General features: G+C 28.8%; 1 long non-coding RNA gene across 1 annotated transcript in view; it reads right to left on the reverse strand.

Annotated features, from left to right (window-relative positions):
- Positions 1-11820: 11820 nt before the first annotated feature.
- Positions 11821-12573, reverse strand: part of LOC129913980 (uncharacterized) — a 50991-nt gene continuing 50238 nt past the window's right edge. The window contains exon 3 of the long non-coding RNA XR_008772122.1: positions 11821-12234. This is a non-coding gene — a long non-coding RNA (uncharacterized LOC129913980). The remainder of the gene's footprint in view (positions 12235-12573) is intronic.

Below are 12573 nucleotides of genomic sequence, written 5' to 3' on the forward strand. Positions count from 1 at the left end.
TAAACGGATCTACCGATTAACATCAAACATTAACATTCTAATATCCTAAAACTAGAAGAATGTAGCTTTTACATGCTCTTTATTTTGTCATGATACTATATAGTCAAGCTATGCATTCTCACAAAAAAAAAGTTGAGATAACAATCAGACATTGCATTACTATAGCCCTGTTCCATTGGAGAATACTAATAGTAGATTTTTTTGTTCATCTGTCAGTCTGTCTGTCTATAGCTAAACGGATCTACCGATTAACATCAAACTTGGTATGAAGTATTTTTTGGAGACTCTCCAGAGGGGTTTTTAGAACTATTTTTTTTTACCAGAAATAACGATACCTGCCATATACCAATTTCGGAAATGTTTTATTTTCTCGAAAACGGTACCAGTAATTTTGTTTAAAAAAATTATAAAATAGTTTTTGGGCAATCATGGAAATGTTTTAAAATTATTATTAACCTACCGTAGAACCGTTTTTTTTTTTTCAAATCTGATTTTCTGCCAAACTGCCAATTCAATTTTAAAGAATTTTTATATAGTTTAAATATTTATATAGTTTAAATATAAAACAGTAAGACAATTTAGAAAAATAATAGTTTTTGGATAAAAAAAATTGAACACTTTTTTTTTGAAAAATCAAATTTTCGAAAACCGGAAATTAATTTTGTTTGACATTTTAGTTTTGAATGTTGAATAGTGATTTCTACGAAATTGCATACCAATTTTATTTTTGATTTTTTTTTGTTTTAATTTATTTATAAGGTTCCAACGATTTTGAAATTTTTTTTCTACAAATCTTTCTTAGTAGAAGAAATCAAATTGAATAGGTACTTGTTGGAGGTATCACGAATTCTGCTTTGTTCCTTTAACTTTTTGGACTAGTGTATAAAAACAACTCAGGTTAAAAGCTGCACTCGTTATGTAAATTGTTTATTGGTAGGGTGATATATATAATTCAGTTAAATATTTAAGTCAGCCTCAAATTTGATTATTGCTAAGGCCCGTAGAAAATAAAATTTACTAATTATAAGTTTTGGTGAATAAAACTTCTTATTCAGATTTCTTTGGCACAAATTTATTTGTCATGAAGTAAAGTTATCAGGTGGAGTTTCGATTCAGCAAAAAAGGCGCTAGTTGTTACGCATTTTATAATATTGCCAAAAAAAAATATAATAAAAAAAAATAGCAATCTCTGTGGGGATACGAACTCAAAGAGCAAAAGTAAAGAGCAATCACCTTGTCACCTACGCTAATAGGACTATTGAAATAAGTGTAACTTTCATGCCCTATAAGCTATAACGTGCCTAGGATATACAACAATAATTATTTAATTTTGTTCAAATTCTCGTCGTTAATAAAAATGTTTTGTTTTTAGTTTCGAGTTACTATGGATACATTTATAATGTCAAATAACTTTTCAATATTTTTGTTTGATATTTGTGTAATTTTGTATGTATGAGTAAAATTTCCATATTTTCTTTTTTCATTTATAGGATGTCGATGTGTCGATAAGATTTATTTTTGTTTGATATTTGTTTTATGTTTTATGTGTGAGTAAAATTTCCTTATTTTTTTTTTTCTAATTTACGATGTCGACATGTCGATACGTTTTATTTTTATTTGATATTTGTTTTCTAATGTTTGTATTAGTGAAATTTCCTTTTTTAAAAACAAATTTTTGGAAATATAATTTTCTAGGACAAGCCCCATTCTCTCTGGACATTTTTTAGTACATCTGATTGCCGAAAAAAATAAAATTCTGTGGCGCTAGAAACTATCGGTGTCACTTCTATATATAATTATTCAATGGCAAGAAGTATTGATCAACACGTTTATTTCAATAAAATATGAAATATGAGAATTGTTTGACTTAAATTACTCATATTTCGTTTGTTTTCAATTAGCGTTTCTAAATCATAAACAAATACATTTAAAATTTACATTAATTCTAGGAACAAGATTTGCAAATGTTGAAGTTGATTTGTTTATTGTTAAATCTTTCCAAAAGTTAGGGTAGAAGCTTTCAATTTTTTCAAAAATCTATATGAAGACCTATCTAAAAAGACTAGTTTGCGAATCCAACTTTTCAACTTCTTTACAATTTTAGTCTCAAGTTTTATCTAAATATTAAAGAATGCTGCAAGAAACAGATCCAAGGCTATTTCCTATACTTCACAAAAAAAAAACAGAATTAATATTTCTACACTTTAACCATTGTACAAAGATTTTACACCATCTTTTATTATAGCTCAACAAATCACTATAAGTCATCAACTACCAGGTAACCGCATAATTTATTCAACATTTGATACGGTTCAATTCGATTCGAATTCAAATCATAAGAAAAAAAATGTTGTTAATGGTTTGTGTGGTCGTTAGATTGATATACAAAAAAAAAAAAGTTGTTAATTTTTTTTTCTTCTCTTTTGATTTCAAAATATGTTGATACATCCGTGAGTTGAATTTTGCTACTGAAATGTTGTATTGTATCTGTTGAGAAGAATAATAATTGTGCGTTTATGGTTTAGAGTTTGAGTTTCTTTTTCTTTTCTGTTGTGCGTCTTGCTGTGGTAAATTCAAGGACAGGCGTAAAGATAGGTAATTGCAAATGAGGGCATTGTTCGTTCGTTTAGTGCTCTAGTAGTTTTCATCAACATAAATTTTTGAAATGATGTACTTGAACGCAAGACATACAAAACAAAGAGTTCATACATAGTTATCTGTAGAAGAGATTTATTTATTTACAATAAATTTACATAGCAACTAAATTGTTGTTGTTTTTAAAAATAAATATGTATCAATTAAAATAGTTTAACATTTTGGACGAAATTTAAAAAAGTACTTCATTCTAGCCTTGTCGCCCCAAGGTCGCTTTTATCTGTCTAACAACAGGAATTTAGTTTTCAAAAAATTAAACAATTTATAGTTTAAAAATAAATAAAATGCACGACTGGGGCCGCACGTACTTGCTCTTGTAGTTCAAAGTATCTATATCTTAGATAACTATTGGAAATTAAAGATTTTCGTTAAATTTTGAAAAAAAAAAAAAAATAAAAGTTAAAAAAATTCCATTTAAACTTTTTTTTTTTCAAAACATTTTAGATTTTTTTTTACATTTTACACTTCTAAATGACAAGAAATATTTGTCTGCAAATTTTGAATAAAATTGGCTTAGCCTTTGATGAAATATACGACATTAACTAAAAAATGCATCAATTTGGCAGAAAACGGCAACGCCATACCGTTCTAGGAAATTTTTGTGAAAAACTAAAAACGCAGTTTTGTTAGACTCATTAAGACTATAACGAATACCAAATTTAATCGAAATCGTTAGAGTCGTTTTCGAGAAAATTGCAATAACTCATTAACGATACACGGGAAGAGCCGACATTAGCGATTAAAAAAAAAAAGAAATTGCCATATTTCCACTATCCGTATTTTTTGAGAAAAACTAAAAACGCAGTTATATTAGATATACGTACAGCATTACTTGTGTCAAATTTAATCAAAATCGTTAGAGCCGTTTTCGAGAAAATTGCAATACCTCGAAAAGTTTGTATGGGAGGTATACGTTCTAGGCGAGATATTAAAAAACAAAAAAAAACCAACCTTGGAAATTACGAAATAATCATCTGTACCAAATTTCAAGAAAATTCGTCCACCTGTTTAGGCTACAGCTTCTTGTACACCTTTTTTTGACGACGCACCGACGCAAAGACACACAGACGCACAGACCGACGGACGTCATGACGAAAACCACTTTTTCAGACTTCTCCATTATCGTAATGTTAGTTTTGATTAAAACCTCGAATTATTTTTTTGACACGAAACCAATACTTGCCCTATAGAGCAAGTTAAAAATATTTACAATGTAGATAACCTCGAGTAATATAAGTTGCAATGTGTCAGAAGAAAAAAACTAAATGCATCTAAAATGAATCAGTCATAACTGCATAAAACCAATTTCTATTATCTTAAACAAATAAAGCTTCTAATTCCCCATAAATACCCCATCTACTTAGTGGCTGAAACTCTTATTTATTCCTAATCAAATAGAAACGATAGTTTTTATTTTTATTTATTTATCAAATTAATTTATCTAACACTAAGAACTAATTTACAGGAAAATACCGTTGTAACTCTTCGACTCTTTGTGGATAAAAGTTTAGAAAAAAAAACTTCATTTCGAAAAAAAAAAATGAAATTAATTTTAAAGCACCGACAATAACACTCCCATCATACACACAAGTAGATAAAAAAAAACTCTTGAATTCTAATTGGCCCCTTAGAAAAAACATACTCATACACCAAAATGGGGTTAAGAACAATAAAATATATAAAGCGCCAACAGGGTCATATGAAATTGCACTAATTGCTGAGTGATAGTGAGCTGATATTTAGTTGTAGATAAAGTGCATATAGAAAATAGGAAATATTTAATAAACTATATTTAGTACAAGGCTTTTGTATGTATCGGGTGTGACACATTTAATAATTTTGTATTCCCATTTGTGTATTATTCACTTAATAATGTATTTCATAGCTTCAGTACCAATTTTATTAAGTTGTTTATTGATTTTAAAAAATTATTTTTTTCAAACTGTCTTGTAAAGTCACAATCTCTCAAGATTAGGTGTAACGGGTGTGACGTACGAAAATCGATTCAGACTGCTTCGGTGACTTATTATATAACACTGTGTAACACTCAAAATATACGCGAGCGGAGACTTATTACGTTTTGTAGAGCTAGTCGCACTGATTACCAAACGGTATTTAACCCTTTCGGACCCAGCGTTACTCTCATGTAACATTTTTTTTTTTAAATTCGTAAAAAATATTAAATTAAACAATTTTTTAGGTTACGATGGCTTAATTGAAAGATAATAATGCCTAGTTACTGGATTATTACAAAAAGTTAGTCAAATATCATACCTTTAATTTTTTTTTAATCGAGAAAGGGACTGAAATTCAGATTTTTTTTTGTTTATATATGGTCATAATTTTGAAAAAAAAATATAAAAAATGTTAATGCAGAAAGTGTTTTGTTTTTTTGCTTAGAAGAAGTAGCATACATTAGAGTTTCATAAAAAGTTATTTTCTCAGTTCTCCGACTTTTTTTTGTGGTCATAGGCAGTGCATGTTACTAACATGTAACATGAGAAAAACACATTAGTTTTGCTATTTATTATTTTGGAAAATAACTTTTTGCTGTTCATATTTCTTAGTTGTGATGTTTTTGACCCGATAATACCGAAAAAATATTTTTTAATAGGTATTGATTTTATAGCTTGGGTTCGAAAGGGTTAAAAAGTCCCTAACACCTCAAAAATTTGGAGTTAGGGACAAAAAACGGTTTTTTGGACCTTCACCCATTGAACAAATTTTAGCTTCTTCAACTCCTTTTTTGATTTTTTTAATAGTTTCTGATAGAAGATAAATATACCTTTTTGACAATGTATAAAATATATGATTCGGTTAAACCACCTAGAATTTATAAGCTGTCAAAGTTCAAAGATTCCATTTTTTTGTCATTTTCCCAAATTCGACATCAATTAAAAGCATATGTTTTTAAAACAACATGCTGTTTTAAATATATTCTTAAATAATATTTATTTCCAAATAAAACGAGGTATTTTTTTTTATGAAAATCAGTCCAAAATTGGCTTAGAAAAAAAAATTATACGATTTCAACCCAGATACAAAAATTCGAACGTTTAGGCACCGAACAAAAATGTTATTTTGGCACGTAGTACTATAATTTGGGGGCCAGGATTTGATAACGATTTTTTGTAGAAGAGTTCAATACAATCATTTTTTACTATGGGAGGGAGGTTTTCTAAAAAATTAATTAAAATAAAAAAAAAATTATTAAAAACAACGGCAACACTTACAGTTATAAGTGATACCACTTCCGAAAGGCGGATTTGTGCATTTAATTTTAATTTTTAATTCAATATACATACATACATGTTACAAGCAATTGTTTTTGAAGTAATCGATTTCAAAGCAAAACAAAAATTTTGAAAACTCATTTATTACTATTTTTGTCCAGACTGTGAATTTTAATACAAAAAATTGAGTCATGCAGAAAACTACATCAATTGATTCCTTATCAAACAGTGAAAACTATATATTTCTATGCCTTCTAGGTTTTGAGAAAATTAAAAAAATTTTTCAAATTATTTTTTTTAAAATTTTTTTTTTTTTTTAATTTTCTCAAAACCTTTGCTTTTTTAGAAATGAATCAAATTAAAAAAAAAACATAGTTTAAACAAAAAAAACGGTATTCGAACCGTTATGATTTATGAAATATATTCTCCAATTTTTTGTTCTACAACAAATTTCTTTTCAAAATGTATAAAAAATCATAAATTGGTTAAAAAAATAACCGAGTTAAAAATTAAAATAATATTTTATACATATATTTTATTCAAGAGTGAAAACGCTCGATTTCGATGTATGATATAAATCATAAAAAAATGTGATTCTTTTACAAATTTACCAATGGTCATAAAAAAATTAAAAAATGTATTCTATTGCACTTGGAGCTATGTCACCTCTGCCACACGAATTAGAAAGGCTTGAAAACCAGAAAACATTAGATTCATAGATTTAAAAAATGACAACATATCCAAAGTTCAGATTTTTTTTTAAATGGTTCTTAAAAAGGTGAGTCTAGATTCCCTTAACTGATCTTAAGGTATTTTGAAATGTTAAGACTAATATCAAAACCATATTAAAACTTATTTAATTTAAAAATTCGATCTATGTTTCCCATTATTGACATAATATTGGCGCGATCGGTTTATACACACATTCTTTTATCTCTCGTAGTGTGGATTTACCTTTACACTCTAAGTGTTATTGCATCTAATTTTATATGCAATACTTAATAATAATAAAAAAAAAAAAAAATTCCACTCACCTCATCCATAGTTATTTAGGTCGAGTGAGTGACCACAAGTGTGTTTGGTGCAATAAATAATAATCCACTTAATGATGTGTTGTTTTTTTTTTTTTTTATTTAAAATTAAAAACGAAACAATAAAAAAAAAAATTGTTGTATTCCTCCAATGACGATGATAAAATACGCATTCCGTTGAAATGAATGTTGTAAAATATAATTTTTTTTTTATTTAACTGGTTATTTTCAAGGAGTCTCACACTCACACATTTCAAAAAAATATAAATATTTAATTTAGTGTCACAGACAAAGACACTGTAGTACGCGCCAAGTATTTTTTTGAATTTTCTTCTTCTTTTGCCGTTAATATTGACAAGGCACTGAACTTATTTCTTATCGAAGAGGTACACTTCAATATTTTCCTAATTGATATACGATATGGAACACATTGCCGATGGGTTTTTCTTTTTTTTTTATATAAATTTTATCAGGCTAATGCCCTCCAGAGATGAAGGTACATGGTACAAAAGTACTAGGGTACACTACACCTCTATAATTGTATGATGTTTCCACTTGAATGTGCGCGCACATTTTTTTTTTTCTTACAATCTAATTACTTTTACGAGAGATAGAGATACTCATTCGTAACAGATAGACAATTTACATATTTTTTGGATTGATATATAAATTTTGCTTTGATGGAAGTTATATAGGATATAGACGGTTGATATAGACATTTGATATTAATTCAAACCGAGTTACATTTTGACATAAACATAAAACTTAGGGATATATCAATTTTTTTTTTAGTATGTCGTTGGCCATATTTTTTTTTATATGAACCGCTTGGAAGAAAACAAGGGCTACAAAAGAGAACAAAGACAATTTTTTTTTTTTTTTATTATTCGCTCAGCTGACCAAAGTCCCCATTTATATACACGTTAGTTAGTTGGTTGTTATTGCCACACTATTATGGCAACCGATTTAACAAATAACAGGCTTGGTCGGTCGCTTGGTCTATTTCTATATTCGTGGCCAGGGGATGCTCTTATAGTCTCTACACAGCTATAGAGCAAGAGCAAGAGCTATAGGGCAGCTAGGAACAACAACAACCAATCCAATCTGTTCGAGTTTGCCTTCTATTACACGACAAACATTTTACACGAGACTGCCATAACGCGATGCAAAAACAAACTGACAGTTCATGCAGTTGGATAGACTTGGCAAAGGCAATACCAACCAAGTCACCGCGAATATAAGTTAGGGTTGCCAAATGGCAATTCTGGTTACGTTTTAATAGATAGTGTTTATTTGTTTAATGTTTTTAAAGTTTTTATGAGCTTCCATTGGATAACTGCCTTCTTGAATTTAAGTTAAATTTTCTTACTAAAGATTGATTTTATATAAAAAAAAAATGCACGACTGGGTCGCACGTACTTGCTCTTGTAGTTCAAAGCATCTTTATCTTAAATATCTATTGGAAATTTAAGATTTTGTGAAGAAAAAAAAAATAAAAACAAAAAAAAAAATCGAAAGTTAAAAAAATTCAATTTTTTAAAAATTTTTTGAAAAACTTTTTTTTTTAATTTTTTTTTACATTTTACACTCCAATACCTATGATGTCTGTAAATTTTGAAAAAATTGACTTATGCTTTGATGAAATATTATGGACTTAAAAAACATGTCAATTTTTGAAAAACGGCAACGCCATATTTCCGCTCTTGGCATTTTTTGAGAAAAACTAAAAACGCAGTTTTGTTGGAATCAATAAGAGTACTGCGCACACCAAATTTAAACGAAATCGTTAGAGCCGTTTTCGAGAAATTTGAAATACCTCGAAAACGTTATATGGGAGATATGCGTTAAATTGGAGATATTAAAAAAATAAAAAAAACGGACCTAGGGAATTACGTAAAAATCATCTGTACCAAGTTTCAAGCAAATCCATCCACCCGTTTAGGCCCTAGCTCGATGTACAGATGGACGCACAGACCGACGGACGGCATGACGAAAACCACTTTTTTGATCTTCTCCATCATCGTAATGTTGGTTTTGATTAAAACCTCGATTTTTTTTTCTACACGAAACCAATACTTGCCCTATAGGGCAAGTAAAAATTTTCAAGATGTTTTTTTGTGGGTAATTTAACTTGTGGTTAATGGAACTTAAAAAAATATTTTTTACAGCAACCAGCTTCCAATCGGAAACCTCTTTTTCTTTTTACTTGCTCTATAGGGCAAGTATTGGTTTCGTGTAAAAAAAAAAAATTGAGGTTTTAATCAAAACCAACATTACGATAATGGAGAAGATCAAAAAAGTGGTTTTCGTCATGCCGTCCGTCGGTCTGTGCGTCTGTACGTCCATCTGTACATCGAGCTAGGGCCTAAACGGATGGATGGATTTGCTTGAAACTTGGTACAGATGACTTTTACGTAATTCCCTAGACCCGTTTTTTTTATTTTTTTAATATCTCCGTTTTAAAGCATATCTCCCATACAACGATTTCGAGGTATTGCAAATTTCTCGAAAACGGCTCTAACGATTTTGATTAAATTTAGTGTACGTAATACTCTTACTGTTTCTAAGAAAACTGAGTTTTTAGTTTTTCTCAAAATATGCGGAGAACGGAAATATGGCGTTGCCGTTTTTCAAAAATTGACATATTTTTAAAGTTCATAAATTTCATCAAAGCATAAGTCAATTTTATTCAAAATTTATAGACATAATTTTGAACTGGCGAATGTAAAAAAAAATTTAAATAGAAGTTTTTGAAAACAATTTTTTAAAAGATTTTTGAAAAAAATAAATTTAAATGTAATTTTTTTAACTTTCATTTTTTTTTTTTTGTATTTTTTCTCGACACTAAACAAAATCTTAAATTTCCAATAGATATTTAAGATAACGATACTTTGAACTACAAGAGCAAGTACGTGCGACCCAGTCGTGCATTTTATTTTTATTTAAGCTAAGCTTAGCTTGATTAGTTATATCTTATATGTATCTAAAAATACTGGATCACTTTTTTTTCGAGTGTATCAAAAAAGATTAAGAAGGTAAACGGTGACAATTCCAAAGCGACCACAGCTCGATAGTATTATCAGCTCTTTATGGAATTGACCTTATACTTAGGCTAAGAACCACTTATAGCAGTTATTGTGACAGCATTGTAAACTTAGAGAGAATTTAATGCCAAACATAGGCCACAGCTCATTTTAAAGCAACGAGCGCTTGACGTATCTTTGGATTTTATAGAAGGAATTGGGTACAGCACAGCGGCGAAAAATACAGAAAACCTATGCTGTCCATTTTTTTTTATCTACACAAGTCTATTCCTAACATTTATTTGCATTGAGTAGTGTGAAAAGCTAACTAATTTATTAAAAGAGTTTTACATTTATCGATGTTAAGACTTAAGGGGGGAAATCCCTCTGGACGACAGCTTTTTCAATAATTTTTTTTGGAAAACTGAAAGCATTTATTGAAATTTGGAAAAGTATGTGATATTATCGACATAATAAAGTATTGATACAATTTTTTTGAAGTACAAAAAAAAAAACAAAAAACAAACAGCTCTTTAAAGTTGGTGCCTCGAATTTGCGCCGTGCAATGCCCAGGTCTAGAAAATTATTTATAATCAAAAAAGAAATTTTTTCCCAATAAAATATATTTATACGCATTGAATGAACCTAAATTTAGTAAAAAACAGTGTAAAATAAAAATTAGAGACAAAAAAAAAAACGAAAAAACACAATGTTTTTTGATACACAAATTGTTAAAAAAAATATTTATTGTGAAAATTTTATTGAACTTTTAGGTTCATGCAATGGCCAATGAATTAACGAGTAATTTGCAATTTATTTCAAGTCGATAGCTTCATTAGTTTTTGAGTGAAAAAAACGCGTTTCGAGAAAAATGCGTTTAAAGTTATCGTTTTTGTACTGTGGTAGGTTCGGAGCGCTGGGTATCGGGACTATCTAGGGACTTTTGAGGCTTCATTTAAGGCTTAAACCACAGAAAATAGTTTCTTCAGTTGATAAATAAATGTACAAGGCAAAAAAAAAATAATGCAAAAATAAAAAATTCCAGAGGGATTTTCCCCCTTAAACAGTTGTCGACTACACCATTCAAAAAAAAAAAAAAAAAACTAATGTCACTTTGGAGTTCTTCGAAATCACGAGTATTTAAAACAGTTTCTGTTTCATTTAACAACAGTCACATGCTCGTCAAAATGACCAAGAGTGTTTTAACACGAAAATTAAGTCGTTAATTAACAAAATAAGAAGGATAGGACACAAATGGCTGCCCTGCGGAGTTTCAAAATTGATCTTAAATTTGTTCAAATGAATAGGATACATACTACCTAAGGTTTATCAAAAAAAAAAATAAAAACCAATTTTCTTAATTTAAAGACCATAATTTGATGTGACAAGTTGACAAAGGCTTTACTGAAATCAATAAATAGTGGAGTGCCGTAGGATTTATGCTTCGGAATCAAAACTGCAACACTCGTTATACAGATTCATTGACTTTCCCTGGATTCCTAGATTTTACAAATTTTATGCTTTACGACACTCCACTAAAACACACAGTCTACAAGCTTTTTTATTTTTAAAAGAACCAATACAGTTTTTAGCCAACTCTATCGAAAAAGTTAATATGGAGCGACCTTTTGTAAAGCCATACTAACTAGGAACAATAAAAGATTTAAAATAAAAACATAACGATTCACAAATAAAAGCCTTGAAAGTTAATAGTTTTAATATCTTTTTTTTTTAATTTTGTATGCGAAGGATTATTATAGAACTTTTCCAAATAGATGGAAATACACATGAGTAAATGAAAAGTAAAACTAGTTACCATATCCAATTTTTCCAAAAATAAGATTTTGATTGACATGTAAGAATATGTACATAACATTGCTTAGTTTTTCAAATTAGTATTGTAGAAAAATTATTCAAATTTCTTGCAAAATTCAAGCTAAATATCGGGTTTAACAACTAGCCCCATATAATATCTGAAAGGTTTTTTCGTTTTCTCCAAATGATATAGCGATCAGGACCTGGACACAAGCTTTACAATGTTTACAATATTAATGTTCATATCAGTCAAGTAAGTGAAATATTTCAGTTGGTCAAAATTTAGAGCCATTTGGTTAAATAAGTCAAAAATTTGGGTACATATCACTAAAAAAAAAGTATACAAAATCTCTATTTTTAGCCTTTATAACTTCTTTTGTTTCGGCGCTGTTATAATGTCTAGGGGCAATCCGCCTGTGGGGCTCGTAGATTTTATAGTTATAGTAAAATCTTACCGCAAGTTCAATTGTAACGTACCTGGAATAAAAAAGAAGAATAAAATGTTATCAATTTTTAATTAAAATTGTAATCAATAAAATAGTTTCTATAACATTTATTTTTAGAAATTTTTTTTTTTGATAAAAATGTGCTTACAAACGAACAAATATTTTTAAACGAAATCACTATTTTCAATTCAATACTTTTTTTTTAAATGTTAAGAATAAAGCAGAGAGCTGTTTGACAAAACATTCAAATTTGGCTTTCCTATAACACAGTAATATGGAATATCTAAAGAACAAATTCAAAGAAATATTGGCTGGAGTACCACAAGGTAGTATTCTGGGACCAATTTTGTATCTTTTACTTACATGACAT

Source organism: Episyrphus balteatus, chromosome 1, assembly GCF_945859705.1.
Source record: "Episyrphus balteatus chromosome 1, idEpiBalt1.1, whole genome shotgun sequence".
In the NCBI taxonomy this organism is placed as follows: Eukaryota; Metazoa; Arthropoda; class Insecta; order Diptera; family Syrphidae; genus Episyrphus; species Episyrphus balteatus.